This window comes from Kogia breviceps, chromosome 14, assembly GCF_026419965.1.
Source record: "Kogia breviceps isolate mKogBre1 chromosome 14, mKogBre1 haplotype 1, whole genome shotgun sequence".
Classification (NCBI taxonomy): domain Eukaryota; kingdom Metazoa; phylum Chordata; class Mammalia; order Artiodactyla; family Physeteridae; genus Kogia; species Kogia breviceps.
In genome coordinates, this window is record NC_081323.1 from 8,089,596 (window position 1) to 8,107,086 (window position 17,491).

A 17,491-nucleotide genomic window follows, 5' to 3' on the forward strand; every position below is an offset into this window, starting at 1 on the left:
GGGATGTTTATTTCAGAGGCACACAGGGGGAAGCTCAACCAGCTGTTTTCCAGGAAATCATCCACTTAACCCAGGGTGAGCTCTCAATTTTAATGACCAGCCAGTGTTGAAGGACTGGAAAAAGAAGAAAACAAGGATGATGTAAAAAAGCCAGCCCCACACACTGTATAAACTCTGAGGCCTCCAGTATTTAATCGGATTCCTGAGTTTGGAGGTGGTTCCCACCTCCATCAGGAAAAGAATCACAACCATCATTAATTTGGGCACCTAAAAAATGAACTTAATGGTAAATATCAGAAACCAAATACCAAGGCTCACTAGGATCTTGGAAACAGTAAGATGTAATTGATTAATCCATACCTGTTGGATTAAAAGTCTGGGGGTGGGGGGTGGGGCTTTGTACTAGAATTTTCTTCTGCCACAAATGCTCTCCCCAGTCCCCCACTTCCCTGTGCACCCAAACTTTCTCATCTCAGCTCAAATGTCACCTCCTCTGAGGAAGCCTCCCCAGTTCTCTCTAATGGAGCTATGATCTCAGAAGGTCCTCTTTCTTCCCAGCACTACCAGGTTTGTAATGAGATGTTTTTTGCAGTTGTTGGATCGGTTGCTTTCCCCAAGTAGAATGCAAGTTCCAGGTGACCAGAGATCTTGTCTGTTGTGTATACTACTGTAGAACGGGTTAGATTGGTTTCAGACCCACAACAGAAACTCTGTATATCTTTGTTGATTTAATGACTTCGGCAATGTTCGATTAATTATCATTCATTCACTCACTATATGAGGACTTAAATCTTTAGCATGTACTTTTCATTCAATTAATTATTAATAACCTATAAGTGTTTACTATCTGCCAGGCAGAAATGTGGGCAATGAGGACACAGCCAAGACAAAGAGACAAAAATCTCCACCCTCATGGAACTTAGGGGGAAGGGACCATCAATGAATACATAACTATGACATAAGTCTGTGGAGCCTTAAGTGCTTTGGAGAAAAATAAGTAGAGGAGAGAACTAGGGAGGGTCAGGATGGGGGCAATTTTGAAGAGAGATGCTGGAGAAAGCCTCCTTGGGCAGAGACCCCGACAAGTGAGAGAACACAAGTGAGGGGCACCTGGGGGATAATTCCCGAAAGAGCAGCAGGTGCAAAGGTCTGGGGGAGAGTGTCCTTGGTTAGAGTGGCCACAATGCAGAAAGCAAGGGAAAGCGGGTGGGTGAGGCAGCCAGGGGAGCAGATGCGTGCAGGTCTCCGAAGGACTTTAGATTTTGCTCTGAGATGGGGAGTCATTGGAAAGACACATCTGGAAAGAGCTGTGGGGTTTAAAATTATTTTCGATGGAATTCCCTGGTGGTCCAGTGGTTAGGACTCCACTCTCACTGCCAAGGGCCTGGGTTCAATCCTTTGTCAGGGAACTAAAGATTCCACAAGCCGTGCGGAGCGGCTAAAATATATATATATATATATATATATATTTTTTTTTTTTTTTTTTTTCAAATAACCTGACTCTGGAGACTAAATGGAAAGGGGGACCCAGGGAGATGTAGGGGGTGGTTAGGCAGCTCCAGGAACCCTTCTTCTGCCTGTACCAGGGCAGGGGCAGGACATGGCAGATGAGTTGTCAGGCTCTGTGAAGGTAAGGCCACCAGGAAGTGCTGATGGATTGAAGACGGGATGTGAGGGGAGAAAGGGGTGTCAGGGGTGACTCCAGTATTTCTGGCCTGAGTCACTGAATGAACAGTTGCCACGAGCAGAGTACTATGAGAAAAGCAGGTTGGAGGGAGGTGGTGATGGTGGGGAGGGAGAATTCCAGGAGCTGGGTTTCAGGCATGTGATGTTTCAGACTATTTTTATAACATCCAACTGGAGATACTGACAGGACAGACACAGTCCTTGCCTCTCTGGGAACCTATATCCTAGTGAGGGAGAAATCCCATCAACAACTGAGACAACCTAACCTGTCATATAGTGCCAGGTGTCGTGACGGTAACGTGATGGGGAGTGGTGACTGTCACAGTTGATTGGGGGCGGGCTCGGTGGGCAGGTGACGGGAGAGCTGAGACCCAGACAGGGACAGCAAGGCCAAGTCCCGGAGGAAGGAATGAGCTTAGTGAGTTAGAGGAACAGAAGGAAAGCAACTCCAGAAGGCTTACCCACAGCTGGGTCTTACTTTACATGTGACGGGAAGCTGTTGGGGGACTTTGAGGATGTGGTCACCTGATTTCCATTTTTAAAAAAGGTAACTTTGGAGGCTGGATTAGCATGGGAGGGAGCAGGAAACCTGATTGGCAGCCCATTAACCGTTGTCTAGCCAAACAGGACGTTGACTTGGAAGGCCAGTGCAGATGGAGTAAATCAGAGAGAGATGGGATCTGCTGTGGAGGTAGAGCCAGCAGAATGAAAGAAGAATCCAGGATGCTGCTGAAGTCTTGGGGTAAGTCGTCGAAGGCTACCATGAGCTAAGTGGGGCAACACAGCTAGAGGAGGACCCAAGCGCTCTTTGGTCACATCAACTTTGAAATGAATGAGGGAGGAGCAACAGGGAGATCATATTGGCACTTTTTTAATGTTAGTAAAATATACATAATCGCAAATTGGAAATATCCAGCTTGATGAATTTTCCCAAAGTTGTCACATATCCGGGAAATCAGCACCCTGAAAGTCCCCGTGTCCTCTCCTAATCATTATTCTTTCCCCAAAGTAACCTCTGTCCTAGTCTGACATAGTTTTACTGACATTTTTAAACCTATGATTAAGAGATAATAATCAGAGGTAAGCGTGGGGCATTCGCTTATGTAATTCTCAGAAAAATAACCTCACTTGGTTTTTTAGACTGAGTAAGGCTTTGTTTTGTCGTCAGTAATTCAGAGGTTTGCTCGTGCGTCGTTTTCTCCTCCTTCCCACAGGAGGTGCTCACGTGGAGTGTGAGGTCTCGCCTGACCCCAGGCTGGCAGGTGGCCTTTGTCTCCGTGAGTCAGAAGGGCATCAAACCACGACCTGAGGTTTAACTGCAAAGCCCTGCCCCTGGCAGTGAGCAGGTCCTCCTCCCCACCCATCCCCTTTCCCTCCCAGTCCCAACAGAAGCCTCTTCGTAAGGTATCGTCATCAGTTTATAGTGCTTGCAGTGTTTTAACACTTTAATGACATGATAGCCAATTTTATTCTGTCCTGGAAATTAATCTCTCTTCTCTGTTTCTCTCTCCCTCCCTCCCTCCCTCTCTCTCTCTCCTCCTCCTTCCATCTTACTGTTCCTGCGATTATTTCTTTTGGAAGTAATTCCCCTCACACTCTGCCCCCATAAATCTCTGAATCCCGGCAGATGGAAGAAGGCTGCTATTACGAGGGGACAGAATCAACAGGGAAGCGGCAAGCAGGAGGCGAGCTTTATGCTCTGTGGTTTCGCCCCAGTAGGAGGACGTGATGACACCTCCAGGACAAAAGGTTCATCTTTTCAATTACTTTGACTTCTCAGGAGCCCCCCAGCCCCATGGTCTTTTTATGAGAGAACTGTTTTCACCTCCTTGGCTCTGTACATGTTTTCTACATAATATTAAACAGTAACCTTTGCGTCCCCACATACTGGACTCACAGACCACAGTATACACACAGTACACACACACACACACACACACACACACACACACACACACACACACACACACACACACACACACACACACACGAGACCTGACTCTGTACTGGCTGCCCCCCCCCCACACACACACACACACACACACACACGAGACCTGACTCTGTACTGGCTGCCCGCTGGCAAGATAAAACAACTTTTAACTGTTAATTTGGCTTTTTTTTTTTTTGACACCTTGAGATATAATTTACATGCCATAATACTCACCCATTTTTAACCATGTAATTCGATGGTTTTTTACTTTACTTACCAAGTTATATACTGTTTCTTTTTGAAAATGGAGCCCCGGGGGGAACATTTTGACCCCATGTGCTCCCTCCTCACTTTGAAAGGTGACATCTAAAGTGCAGAGAGCAGATTCTGTTTCACCCCCAAAATAGTTGTTTTATTCATTCTGCCATTTACAATTCTGCCATTTACAACTTACTTCCTGTGTTTTGATTCTGAGCTGCTCAGGCCTGCTTCTTAGAAGCCAGGTGGATTCATTTTTTACACTGTCAAGAAGTTTCTCTTGTGTTAGAGGAATTTTCTGTTTGCTTGTTTGTTTTGTTAGTGTTTAGTGAGTCTTCAGATCTTTGTTTCATCTGCTGGGCTAATTAGAGAGACTTGAAATATATCTTTGTGACATGACAGACTATATAGAAATATTTGGTATTTAGAGCTCAGCTCAAATGTTCACAGCATTCTGACTGCTGAGATTGGTAAAAAAAAAAAAAAAAAAAAAAAAAAAAAAAAAAAAAAATGAAGTTACCTAGAAATATAAATTGGGCATGGAGGCCTAGAACTTTTTCCTAATATTACATCTTCATCTATAGTTCGGTTTTGATATCCGAGTATTTCTCATTTGAAAAACAGAAATGAAAATAATCACTTTAGGAGATCTGCCTGAGGACTGCATGAGCTAATTCACATGAAAACACCTAGAATGCTAACAATTTTTAAAAATTTATAAATGTTCATTGAACACAAATCCTAAAGAACTTCACTAATGGCATAAGAATCGTGTTTTGGCCACGGTACATTAATAAAAGCATATGTGTACCAGTTTAACCAATTGTTCAACGAACAGGTAATGAGGCTTGCTGTGTGCCAGGCACTGGGGACAGAATGGTGGGTAGGCAGGTACAGTTGCATGGAAGAGAGATGTTCAACACATAGTTGAGCAAATAAATATCTAAGTACAAACTGTGCAAGGGTTAAAGAAACCATTCTGGTATGTGTGTATGCACGTGTGTGTGCGCATTTAAAGCAATTTAAGGTATATTTTGCTAGTAAATGTATACTTACGGTCATAGAGAAATTTTCTGGAACAATTCATGAGAAATTGGTTACAAGTGTTTCTTTTTGTAGATGGGGGAATGTCTTCTACTTTTTATTCTGTAACTTTTCTATGCAATTTCAAGTTTCTAACTATAAGCATGTACTTTTGCTGTTTAAATATCAGTAGGCTTCTCTGATCAGTAGGCTGGGAGTCCATTAATATTTTCTTCATTAGACTTCTATTAAAAAACAACCTGTTATTTAAAATGAATAAATGATTAACTGCTTGCAATATTTAACTTGTCATGCCAAACCAATTAAATATTAAATATTACACTTGAGAAGACAAAGGTCATTCACAAGAGCGCGAGACTTCATCAACCCACACTAAATTGTTACCAGCCCGCTCGTGCCCACGGTTTGCCTGGACAACACTTTCATTCAACAGATTATTTACTGAGCGCCTATTGTGTACTAGGTAGGCATTGTTCTGAGCACTGCTAGATAAAACAAAGCCATCAGGGAGTCAGGCTAGATTCTAGTTGGAGGAAACAGACAAATAAGTAAACCAAACACATATTTATATATAATATGCTATAAAAAATTAAAGCAGGGCTGGCTGGCAAGTGACGGACGGTGCCCTCTGTTCACCGTATAGAATACACTCTGTAGTTGTATCACTATAAAGAGAGATTGGGAGGCCTGAGGAGGTGCCGTTTCAGTCTGGATGAGGGAAGGAAGGAATGAGCCATGCAGATAAATGACTGCCAGGACCAGTAAAGGCTCTGAAATGGGAGAGCTGGAAACCAGTAAATCTTGGCAGTAAGTACATGTACTGACTATTGCACCATTTATCCTGTCCACTTGTCACAGCATTCAAAACACTTCATCATTTAAAACTTAAAAAAAAAAAATACTAAAAATGAACACTGATAGCTTTATTATTGTATATACAGGACTCAGGTTATGTGGTTCTGGGCACTGCTTCTCTTTTGATATTTAATAAAAACAGTTGATGCGAACTATACATCCTAGTGAAATAGAGACACATCTTTATTAAGACGTGTTTTAAACTTCTTTAGCCATATTGTCATTACGATACATTTTTATTATTCTGACAGTATCTCATAAAATGTGTATTTTATTACTGTAGTGCATGCCCATTTCTAGCCACTGAAAATTAAATTAGTGATATTAATTACTTCACAGTCATAAGGAAAAGGATCCTGAGATGCGTTGTTTCCCGTCTACTCTGAGATGCTTCCCAGTAGGAGGGGCACAAAGATAGGTAAGTGAATCCATGAACTACTTGCAATAACAAGGAAAAACCGCCAACAGTAACTAGCCTTAGCCCACCATCTAGCCATGTATGCTGGGATGCGCTCCCTGCTGTGGCCCCGCCTGTACAGTGAAGGTCTCTCTCTCTCTCCCTCTCTCGCTCGCGCTCTCTCTCTCTCTCTCTCTCTCTCTCTCTCTCTCTCTCTCTCTCGTGGTCTGAGATCTAACTCTATGAATTGATTAACTGCTTCGTAACCAGTGATTTTCACTGTCGCTGGCTGCACACTACGTTAATCTTCTCTTCCTCCTTCAAACAGGATTCGGTGGGTGGGTTGCTCTAGAACAGTGGTTCTCAACCTGAGGCGATCCAAACGCCCTCCCCACCCCCTTCTAGGGGACATGTGGCAGCTACAGGAGCCGAGGTTGCCTGTCATGACTGTGGAGGGGTGCCGCCAGCATCAGCCCAGGAAGCTGGTAGACACCCCACATCGCACAGATGTGCGATGGGCGTTGCCCCCTGCAACGCAGAAAGACCCAGTCCAAATGTCAACAGTGCCGAAGATGAGAATCTCAGGTCTAGAGAAACTGGAAAAGATGGAGAAGGGAGAAAATGGAGGGCACTGCCTACTTATGTCCATCTGGTATCTCCCACCTAAGAAACAACATAGCAACTTTTGTCTTTTTTTATGCTGATTCTCTTCTATTGATTACGCTTTATTATTCCTGAAGACTTGGGTGTGTGACTTAAATAACCCCGCGTTAGACACAAGCACAACAGAATAAATGAAAACTGGAGGGCAAATTCTAACATGTACCGTAACTATAAGAACATTCTAAGGCTTGAAAAAGTCTTCAGATCCTTGGTTTAATTTAATCGACAATGCATTCATCTGCATATGGCATTCAGCAGCAAAATAAACTTTTTTTCCTGCGTCTTTTGTTTCCAAATCAATGGGGAACAAAGGATATCCTGGTTCCATTCAGGCAGTTTCAATGATTCTCAAACGTGGGAGTAATAGTCGAGCCATTTAAAATACAGTGATGAGAAAGCATCCTTAGTAACCTTGTAAACATGCTATGAAAGTACAAGGGAACCTTTAAGAAGAATATCCAAGTGTCCTTTTTATATAATAGCCCTTTGTACTATGAAATGTTCAGAGGTCCACAAAATGGAATTGAACAGAACAGACTAGAAGAATGCAATTTCCAAGTTTTCTAGTAATGGTGCTGTTAAAACATTATTTTTGTTTCTTAACACTCAGAAAATTATGTTTCCTCACCCCAGGATCAGCTCTACTCACAGAAAGGACTTTGGACCCGTATTTAACCAACCGTCAGAAGGGATTCAAAAGGAGGCTAATTGAACACTGAGGTTTTTGAAGCTCTCAAACGATGACCCAAGTGTTTTCTTGAAAACAGCAGCAGCTTGGCAGGAAGCAGGAATTAGACAAGAGAATTGATGGAAACCTGCCCTCCAAATGGGAAGAAAAACTTCCAATAACAAACCGTGAGGTTTGAAATCACTGCGTTAGTTATACTATTCATGATTCAAATGGCCACCAGCCTTATTACGTGGCATTTTCTCCTGCTTCTGAGCCGCCCCAAGACACGCACTTTAGTAAGGATGACCCCCCCTTTCTGAGGAAAGGGAGCCGCTCTTTGTCTCCCCACTCTGCCCCCCCCTTCTATCTGCATTCTCTCTCTCTGTTCTAGCTGCATGTTTTGCAATCCCCTCCAGTGTTCCAAAGGCCAATGAAGTCAGTCTCCCATAAGGGGACTCAGCCAAGTACATTCACTGCTCAACTGTATTTTTCTTTCTTAGCCCTTTCACCTACTGATTTCAAATTTCTCTTTTAATAGGCCAGCTATGGCAGACCTCAACCGAATAAGTTATGAAAAGGGAAGCTAGGAAGCCACACAGGTAAGATTCCTCGAAGAGGAGAGCAGCCTGATGTTTTTCACCTAAATCCTTAGGCCTCACTCCAGCCTAGAAAGACAAGTGGCAGGAAACTAACAGCACTAATCAAAATGAGCTCAGCTGGCCTCGAATTGCTTTTAAAAAGTGTTGTGTGTGGAGGGGAAGGAACACAGGCACTCTGCCCAGGAGAACCTAGAGAGAAAGAAATCTTCTCTCCTAAAAATCCCTGAAGTTCGCTGCCAGTGATTCAGCACATACCTGACCAAAAAAAGAAAATTTCCTACCCTAACTGGTTTGGCTGTTTCCTGGCTACTACCTAGAGAAGTAAACAGAACCTTATCATCTCAGTTACATCTGATTTGGACTTTTTTTTTTTTCCAAGTAAATATTTGTAATTTCAATGCAGTTCCATTGCTGCCACTGCTGTCTTTGAATTGGATTGACTGACAATGCTGTCTTGGATGATGACGCGGACTCCATAGCAACAAGCCAGGGAAGCCTGCACCTTCCTCCCAGCTGGCCTCTCTGGCCACTGGGAGGGCTGGGGGAGTATTTGGTGACTGGGGACTTTGCAGTTATCTTAGATTGTAGCTGAATGGGGAAACGTTCTTCCTTTGCCCTCTGGGCCCCTCAGTCGGTCAGCAGAGCGCTGAGCGATTGCTCTGCACTTCTCAATGAATCCAGCACTCTGGGCATTTTTCTCTTTTTATTCAGGAAGTGGCGAGCTGAGCCCTGAGATTCTTTCTGCTCCGATGATATAAACAAATTGCAGAGGAAGTCAAGTCAAACTTTCCCTTGCTGCTTTTGTTCTTCCAACTAGCAATTCAGAAAACAGAGCCAACTTTTTTTTTTTGTATGCCTTTTAAAGATTGCTCTTAACTGGAAAGGCAGAAATCCTTTTTTTTTTAAACAAAGATACTCAACTTATTTTTTCAAAAAAGAAATGCCCTAGAAGTTTTTTTTTTTTTTTTAAAGGCCGTTTCTGAGACTTTTCAAACCAAATTGCTCCCCTGACATTGCACACTTACCTGATGGTTGTTCTTCCCCTCAAATTCCAACCAAAAGAGCAATAACGAGCTTTGCGAGGACAATAGCTAAACCTGATTGGAGGCTCCTGGGGCCCTAATTCACAACCACGGAGGAGCTAACAGCCATGATTCAATAAGCGCACTAGTACAAGGCACACACCAGACAGAAAGGAGACATCTTATCTGTAGAATCTACAGATACTGCTTGAAAAATCACACATAATTAAGCCCTTCTCACAGTGGAAGCTACTTGAAGCTTTATCACCAGCTTGTAAGATGCCATCTCTGGGCTTCGCTGATAGCTCTGAGTGAACACTTCCAAACCAGAGGCAGCTGACAATCGGGTGGCATGTTTGCCATGCCTGCCTTAGTCATCTAAGAAGCTCTGCACTACATAACTGAGGGAAAGCAGCATGGCGGGGAGGTATACAAATATTTGCAGGGTGGCCCTGAGGTGGCTTCCCACACTGGGTGTTCTGGTACATTAATCCTGGTGCAAGAAATAAGATGTGGCAGTCACATGCATATCTATATGCCACACTTGCTTGTCCTCAACTGGCCCTCCCTGTACACAGGGGGTGGTCAACTTTCAAAACAGCCTGGTTTTCTAGTGAAGCACGTTAGAGTTCAAAGACAGGCTCAAGCTACTTACTGCGTGTCTGTGTTTCCTTCTTTAGTATAGGGGTATGTTCTAACACGGCAGTGCTGTTACATGCGTTAATAATAATAGAGACATCTCACCCCAATGTGTGGCATTTGTTAGTCTCTCAAAAGTAGTTATTAATAAAATTCAGAACACTGAGTTCCCTGGGTCAGGAAAAAACTAGCATTGGTAGAAACTGAACACTGTAGTATTTGCAAGGTTATTTCTATGTCAGAACGTGTTTGTTCAATCATGATCGTCCCTGCCCTCCTTATCTACGTATACTGGAGATATTTATAGACTACTAGGTATATAAAATCATTTATGCAAGTTGTAATTGTGCAATTACTCAACAAACAGTAGATGAAAGGAAAATGTGAGGTTCTGAAAGCTGGCTTTAATTCGTGGCTTTTTTTTTTTTTTTGGCTGCGTTGGGTCTTCGTTGCTGTGCACGGGCTTTCTCTAGTTGCAGCCAGCGGGGGCTACTCTTCGTTGCAGTGCATGGGCTTCTCTTTGCAGTGGCTTCTCTTGTTGCGGAGCAGGGGCTCTAGGCATGCGGGCTCAGTAGTTGTGGCTCCTGGGCTCTAGAGCGCAGGCTCAGTAGTTGTGGCACACAGGCTTAGTTGCTCTGTGGCATGTGGGATCTTCCCAGACCAGGGCTTGAACCCGTGTCCCCTCCATTGGCAGGCAGATTCCTAACCACTGTGCCACGAGGGAAGCCCTAATTCATGTTTTACCTTATATTCATTAAACTGTTTATTTATTTGTCTACACTCTCCTCTCTGTTGATTATCTTCCAGGCACGCATTTCCCTTATGCAACATCAGATGAGAAAGCAATCGCTTTTCCACTGCACGGGAAACAGAGAAACAGGAAACCCAGAGGCAACGACTTGCTTGGAGGCCTCCAAGGTATGCACGGCAGTGTTAGAAGTTGTGTGCACCTCCACACCCCATAACTACTTTTAAAGCTTTGATGTAGAAACGTGCAATACCTAGAGTACTCCTGAATTTCTGTAAAGCAAATAGAGCTATCATGCACTGATGCAATTGCCATACATTTATAGAATTCAACAATTACGTTCCACAAACTATGTCAAATACCTACTAAGTGCTGGGCACTATGATACAAAAAGGAGTAGTCATCAGTGCTGGCTGGCTCCAAATGAAGACTAGACACACACGTAAAGGACCAGAAAAGCAGGGACACCATTACAACCCCTCTTGCCCACCAAAGGAGACAACCAGAAAATTCAGAAAAGCTATTTTTAACATGTACGTGGTTTTTGTCTCTTTGAAAAATATAACTTTTCATTTTAGTTTGATTTTTATTTTAACTTTTATTTGGTTATGGGTCTTGGGATAGTATTACTGTTCAGGAAATACACCGCTCCCACGCCTGCTTTGGATGGAATATACTTCCCTGACCCACTGATTTGGACTCAGTCATGTCACTTTGTTGGTAATAGGCTGTTAGCAAGCAGGATGCAAGCAAAGCCTTAGAACGTGTTTACACTGCGGGTCTTGCTCTGTTTGCATATCCAACAGTGCCGTGAGAAGAACATGCCTGTTCATTCGAGGAGGATGAGAGACACCTACAGCTGACCCTGATGCAACCCACACCACCTTGAAGACCAGCCCAGTCTAGATCATCTGAAAACCAGCCAACTTACAGATACTTTTGTGAGATTAATTATTGTTTTAAGCCACGGAGCTTTGGGTGATTTGTTACATGACATTAGCATGGCAATAGCTGACTGATGTAGGCCTCATAATACTTATGTCTTAATCTGTCCGTGGGCATACCGTGACAGATACTAAATTACCACCCCACACCCCCAAAAAAAAGGTAATTTTAAAAAATGCTTCAAACACTTGTCTTACTGATTTGTTATGTAAATCAAGGTCAGTTATAGCCTTTCATGGACTAAATGAAACTTGAGGTCTAGGGCTTCCCTGGTGGCGCAGTGGTTGAGAGTCCGCCTGCCGATGCCGGAGACACGGGTTCGTGCCCCGGTCTGGGAAGATCCCATATGCCGCGGAGCTGCTGGGCCCGTGAGCCATGCCCGCTGAGCCTGCGCGTCCAGAGCCTGTGCTCCGCAACAGGAGAGCCCACAACAGTGAGAGGCCCGCGTACTGAAAAAAAAAAAAAAAAAAGAGAGATACTGGTTGTACTCTTGTGTTTAACCCTGAAGATACAGTACTAAGTATTAGTAGCTAACCCTTATCAACTGCTTACCAGGTAGTGCATTTTGTTTTGTTTTTTAAACCCCACATTTGTTTATTTTTGGCTGTGTTGGGTCCTCGTTTCTGTGTGAGGGCTTTCTCTAGTTGTGGCAAGCAGGGGCCACTCTTCATCGCAGTGCGTGGGCCTCTCACTATCGTGGCCTCTCTTGTTGCGGAGCACAGGCTCCAGACGCGCAGGCTCAGTAGTTGTGGCGCATGGGCCTAGTTGCTCCAGGGCATATGGGATCTTCCCAGACCAGGGCTCGAACCCATGTCCCCTGCATTAGCAGGCAGATTCTCAACCACTGCGCCACCAGGGAAGCCCCGATCGTTTTTTGGTTTTTTACTAGTATTTTTTTTTGAAGTATAATTGATTTACAATGTTGTGTTAGTTTCAGGTGTACAGCAAAGTGATTCAGAGATATATATACATACACACCCACATATATATATACATATGTATACACACACACACATATATTTCTTTTTCAGATTCTTTTCCATTATAGGTTATTACAAGATGCTGAATATAGTTCCCTGGGCTCTACAGTAGGTCCTTGTTGTCTATTTTATATATAGTAGTGCATATCTGTTAATCCCAAACTCCTAATTTATCCTCCTTCCCCTCCCTTTCCCCTTTGGCAACCATAAGATTGTTTTTTTATGTCTGTGAGTCTATTTCTGTTTTGTAAATAAGTTCATTTATATCATTTTTTTAAGATTTCACATATACATGATATATGGTATTTGTCTTTCTCTTACTTCACTTAGTATGATCATCTCTAAGTCCACCACATTGCTGCAAATGGCATGATTTCATTCTTTTTGATGGCTGCATAATAGTCCTGTGTGTGTGTGTGTGTGTGTGTGTGTGTGTGTGTGTGTGTGTGTGTGTGTGCGCGCATGCATGCCACATCTTCTTTATCCATTCATCTGTCAATGGACACTTTGGTTGCTTCCATGTCTCTGCTATTGCAAATAGTACTGCTATGAACGTTGGGGTACATTATCTTTTTGGATTAGAGATTTCATCTTTTTCTGATATATGCCCATGAGTGACACTGCTGGATCATATAGTAACTCTATTTTTATTTTTAGTTTTTTTAAGGAACCTCCAAACTCTTTTCCACAGTGGCTGCACCAATTTACATTCTTAGCAACAGTGTAGGACGGTTCCCTCTTCTCCACACCCTCTCTGGCATTTATTATTTGTAGACTTTTTGATGTGGCCATACTGACCGTGTGAGGTGATACCTCACTGTGGCTTTGATTTGCATTTCTCTATTAGCAATGTTAAGCATCTTTTCATGTGCCTGTTGGCCATCTGTATGTCTTTGGAGAAATGTCTATTTAGGTCTTCTGCCCATTTTTTGACTGGGTTGTTTGTTTTGATATTGAGTTGTATGAGCTGTTTGTATATTTTGGAAATTAAGCCCTTGTTGGTCGCATTGTTGGCGAATATATTCTCCCAGCCCGTAGGCTGTCTTTTCATTTTGTTTATGGCTTCCTTTGCTGCTTCCTTAACGCTTTATCTACAACTTATTTAATCCTCAAAACTTAATGTAGTACTTACTATGTTTGCTATGTAGTTACTATGATTATCCCTATGTTGCAGAGGAGAAAATGGAAGAAGATAAGTGACTTACCCAAGATTCCACAACTTGTAAGTGACGAAGCTGGGATTCAAACCTAGGCTGTCTGGTTTCAGAGCTCACACTCTTACCCACCCTGGAAGACAGACACGTTGACAGGGAATTTGCTGAGTAAAAGGGGCAGCAATCTTAACGAACAAGACAAGTCAATAAGTAAACCATGGGCAGGACTATGATTGAAAAGAACAGGAAACAAGGGTTAAGAATAATAGAAACTGGGCTTCCCTGGTGCACAGTGGTTAAGAATCCGCCTGCCAATGCAGAGGACACCGGTTCAAGCCCTGGTCCGGGAAGATCCCACATGCCGCGGAGCAACTAAGCCCGTGTACCACAACTACTGAGCCTGCGCTCTAGAGCCCGTGAGCCACAACTACTGAAGCCCATGCGCCTAGAACCCATGCTCCACAATGAGAGAAGCCACTGCAATAGAAAGCTGGCGCACCCCAACGCACAGTAGCCCCCGTTCACCACAACTAGAGAAAGCCCGCATGCAGCAACAAAGACCCAACACAGCCAAAAATTTAACAAAAAAAAAAAAAAAAAAAAAGAAGAATAGAAACTGTTTTAGACAGGTAGCCAGAGAAGTCTTCTCTAGGTAGGGGAATTTGCTTGAAGGATGAATATGATCAGACCAAAAATGGCTGAGAGAAGATTGTTCTCCAGAGAGAAGAGCGGAGAGGTTAGTCCTGAGTCAGTATACAGGCTTGGTATATTTTAGGGACTGAAAAATGACCACTGCTTCAGGAGGCCGAGAAGGTGTGTCTCTTGCTCATTTCCATAGGACAGGGGTTGGCCAACAGATTTTTAAATACTTTAAGCTTTGTCGGCTCTGTGGGCTCCGACTCAGTTACTCAACTCTGATGCTGCAGCGTGAAAGCAGCTGTACACGGTAAATGAATGGATGAGCACGGCTAAGTGCCAATAAAACTGTATATATGGCCGCTGAGATTTAAATTTCAGTGTGACAGTCCCATAAATAGCAAGTATGTGTGCGAAGACACACAGGATAGTCAAATTTGGTGCATTTCCCATATATCAGGTAACTTATATTTGATACACCCTGACCTTGGAACTCTGGTGAGTTCTCTGTCAAAGTATAAGTGATACCAGTAAAAGAGATAATTTGGAATAAAACTAATAACTAGGCTATTGGGTTTTTAAACATCATTCTGTTAATCACAGTTCTCCAGAAAAATAGAATCAATAGGATATGTATGTATAAGAAGAGATTTATTATTGGGAAATGGACTCACGCCATTATGGAGGCTGAAAAGTTGCACAATTTTCTGTCTATGATCTGGCAGCCCAGGAGACCCAGTGGTGTAGTTCCAGTCTGAGTCCAAAGGCCTAAGAAACAGGAGTACCTAGGGCAAGGAAATCAATGTCCCCGCTCAAGCAGTGAGTCAGGAAGGGCTGAATTCTTCCTTCCTCTGCCTTTTTGTTCTATTCAGGCTCTCAGTGGACTGGATGATGCCCACCCACACTGGGGAGGGCACACTGCTTTACTGAGTCCACTGATTCAAATGCTAATTTCATCTGGAAACACCTTCACAGCCACTCCCAGAAATAACATTTAACCAACATCTGGGCAACCCATGATCCAGTTAAGTTGACACACAAAATTAACCATTACAATCTGCTAAAGAGGAGCAAATGATAATGATCACCCAGGAAGAAGAAATATTGGCATTGACAAAGATAACATAAAAGAAATGCTCCATCTTTACAAAAAAGAAAGCAACAAACTAGTTAATGGGTGTCATCACTCAAAAAGTATTTGAGATTCATGACTGCCCTAGAAAACTCAAATTGCCTAAAAATCTTACAGGTCACATTATAAAAAACTGGACAGATGTTTCCCCAAATCTGACACAACAATCCTAAAAATTTACATCACCTAACCAGTAATGTGTTGCAAAGCTAAAAGAAACTTTTCTAAATTGACAATAAGAAATTTTGATCAATCCTGATGGTGGAAAGATTAAATCTTCTTTCTAGTAGTCTCTCTAAAGAAAATGATAATCCAAGATCACTATCATATTAACAGGTAATCCAGGAGTGTGTAGCCAAAATATATAGGAAACGCACATTACAGGAAAAGTCAGGTAGTTAATAAAAAATAATAGGGGGACTTCCCTGGTGGCATGGTGGTTAAGAATCCGCCTGCCAATGCAGGGGACACGGGTTCAAGATCTGGTCCGGGAAGATCCCACATGCCGCGGAGCAACTAAGCCCGTGCACCACAACTACTGAGCCTGCACTCTAGAGCCCACGAGCCACAACTACTGAGCCCGCGTGCCACAACTACTGAAGCCCATGTGCCTAGAGCCCGTGGCTCCACAAGAGAAGCCACCACAGTGAGAAGCACATGCACCACAACTAACAGTAGCCCCCGCTTGCTGCAACTAGAGAAAGCCCGTGTGCAGCAACGAAGACCCAATGCAGCCAAAAATAAATTTATTTTTAAAATAATAATAATATAGGAAAAGTCAGGTAGTTAATAAAAAATAAAGATGTTATTTGGAGGATTTTGTGATGTCAGTGATATTTTCAGCTTTAAAAATTGGGTAATTTGTAGTATATTCTTTTATTCTAAATAAATACTTTTATAACTTTTTTCCTAACTTTTCTACATCCTTTCTCTTAAAGCCCCCCAATTTTATAACCTTCAAGGCCTACCAACCTGGAACCAGCTCTGATTAAGCATCTATTATAGGAGCCAGGCATATCTAGATGCTAGAAATACAACACTGAATGGAAAAGACACTGGTGGTTTTAAAATGTCTACAAGAAAAGAATCTGAAAAAGAATATATATATGTCTAACTGAATCACTTTGCTGTACACCTGAAACACTGTAAATCAACCGTACTTCAATAAAAAAAATTTTTTAGGTATAAACATATTGGGGGAAAATATTCTGTGACACTCCCCCTTCAGAAGGCAGAAGCCTTCCCTTGGAGCTTAGGCTGGACCTCATGACTTGTTTCTAAGGAGTAGAATATTGTGCAGATGACACTGAGCAACATCCAAGGCTTCTCAGAAGACACTATGGTTTCCTCCTTGCTCTTTCCCTCTGGAAGGCAACGGCCATGTCCTGAGAACATTCAAGCAGCATTATGGAAAAGTCCACATGGGGAGGAACTGAGGCCTCCAGCCAGCAGCCCTGTGAGCTCCATCTGAGAAGCAGATCCTCCAACTCCAGTCAAGCCTTTAGATGCTGGCGGCCTCGACCAACATCCTGACTATATCGTGACTACTTACAAGAAACCTGAGCCAGAGCCACCTGTCCAGACTGCTCTCAGTTATTCCTGACCTCAGAAATGGTGTGAGATAAGAAATGTTTGTTATTTTCAGCTGCTGAGTTTTAGGGTAGTTTGTTACACAGCAAGAGATAAATAATACACCACCAAAAGTCCTGTTTTCATGATTCTTACATTCTGATGTTTGTTTAGGGGCAATGAATAAATGTTTTTTGAGGAAATGATGAATGACAGTAAATCAAATAAATGTATCAGATTATTACCCATTCATTCATTTATCAAATATTTACTGAGAAGTACCATATGGTTATCTGTGTTCTAGGCATCAGGCTAGAATAATAAACGAGAAAGACAGAAAACCCTACCTGTGTGGAACTTCCAGGCTGGTAGAAAACCAGGTTTTTGCCCTGTCTCTGATGCGACGCTCCCTCACTGCAGGACACTGGAATGAAGCCTCCATCTCCCTGTTCCAGTTACATGCATTATCTGACATAATCCCCACCAGAGCCCCCTCTCCTTCACCCACCTCCACTCTGGAGCCTTCCCTGGTCTCCCTTGCAACCTGGCCATGTGACACGGTTC

At 42.9% G+C, this 17,491-nt stretch overlaps 1 long non-coding RNA gene across 5 annotated transcripts; it reads left to right on the forward strand.

The window, feature by feature from the left end:
* Window positions 1-1,873: 1,873 nt before the first annotated feature.
* On the forward strand, window positions 1,874-17,170 carry LOC131741775 (uncharacterized). 5 transcript variants are annotated; one of them, XR_010836476.1, is made up of 11 exons: window positions 2,064-2,233; window positions 2,314-2,428; window positions 3,268-3,435; window positions 6,113-6,191; window positions 7,467-7,693; window positions 8,042-8,102; window positions 10,571-10,681; window positions 11,318-11,452; window positions 12,488-12,544; window positions 13,611-14,326; window positions 16,297-17,170. It is a non-coding gene; the product is annotated as an uncharacterized lncRNA (long non-coding RNA). The 5 variants fall into 5 exon arrangements; XR_010836478.1 differs by lacking the exon at window positions 16,297-17,170 and having other exon boundaries at window positions 12,505-12,544; window positions 13,611-14,162; XR_010836480.1 differs by lacking the exons at window positions 12,488-12,544; window positions 16,297-17,170 and having other exon boundaries at window positions 1,874-2,233; window positions 3,314-3,435; window positions 13,611-14,170.
* The last annotated feature ends 321 nt before the right edge of the window (window positions 17,171-17,491 follow it).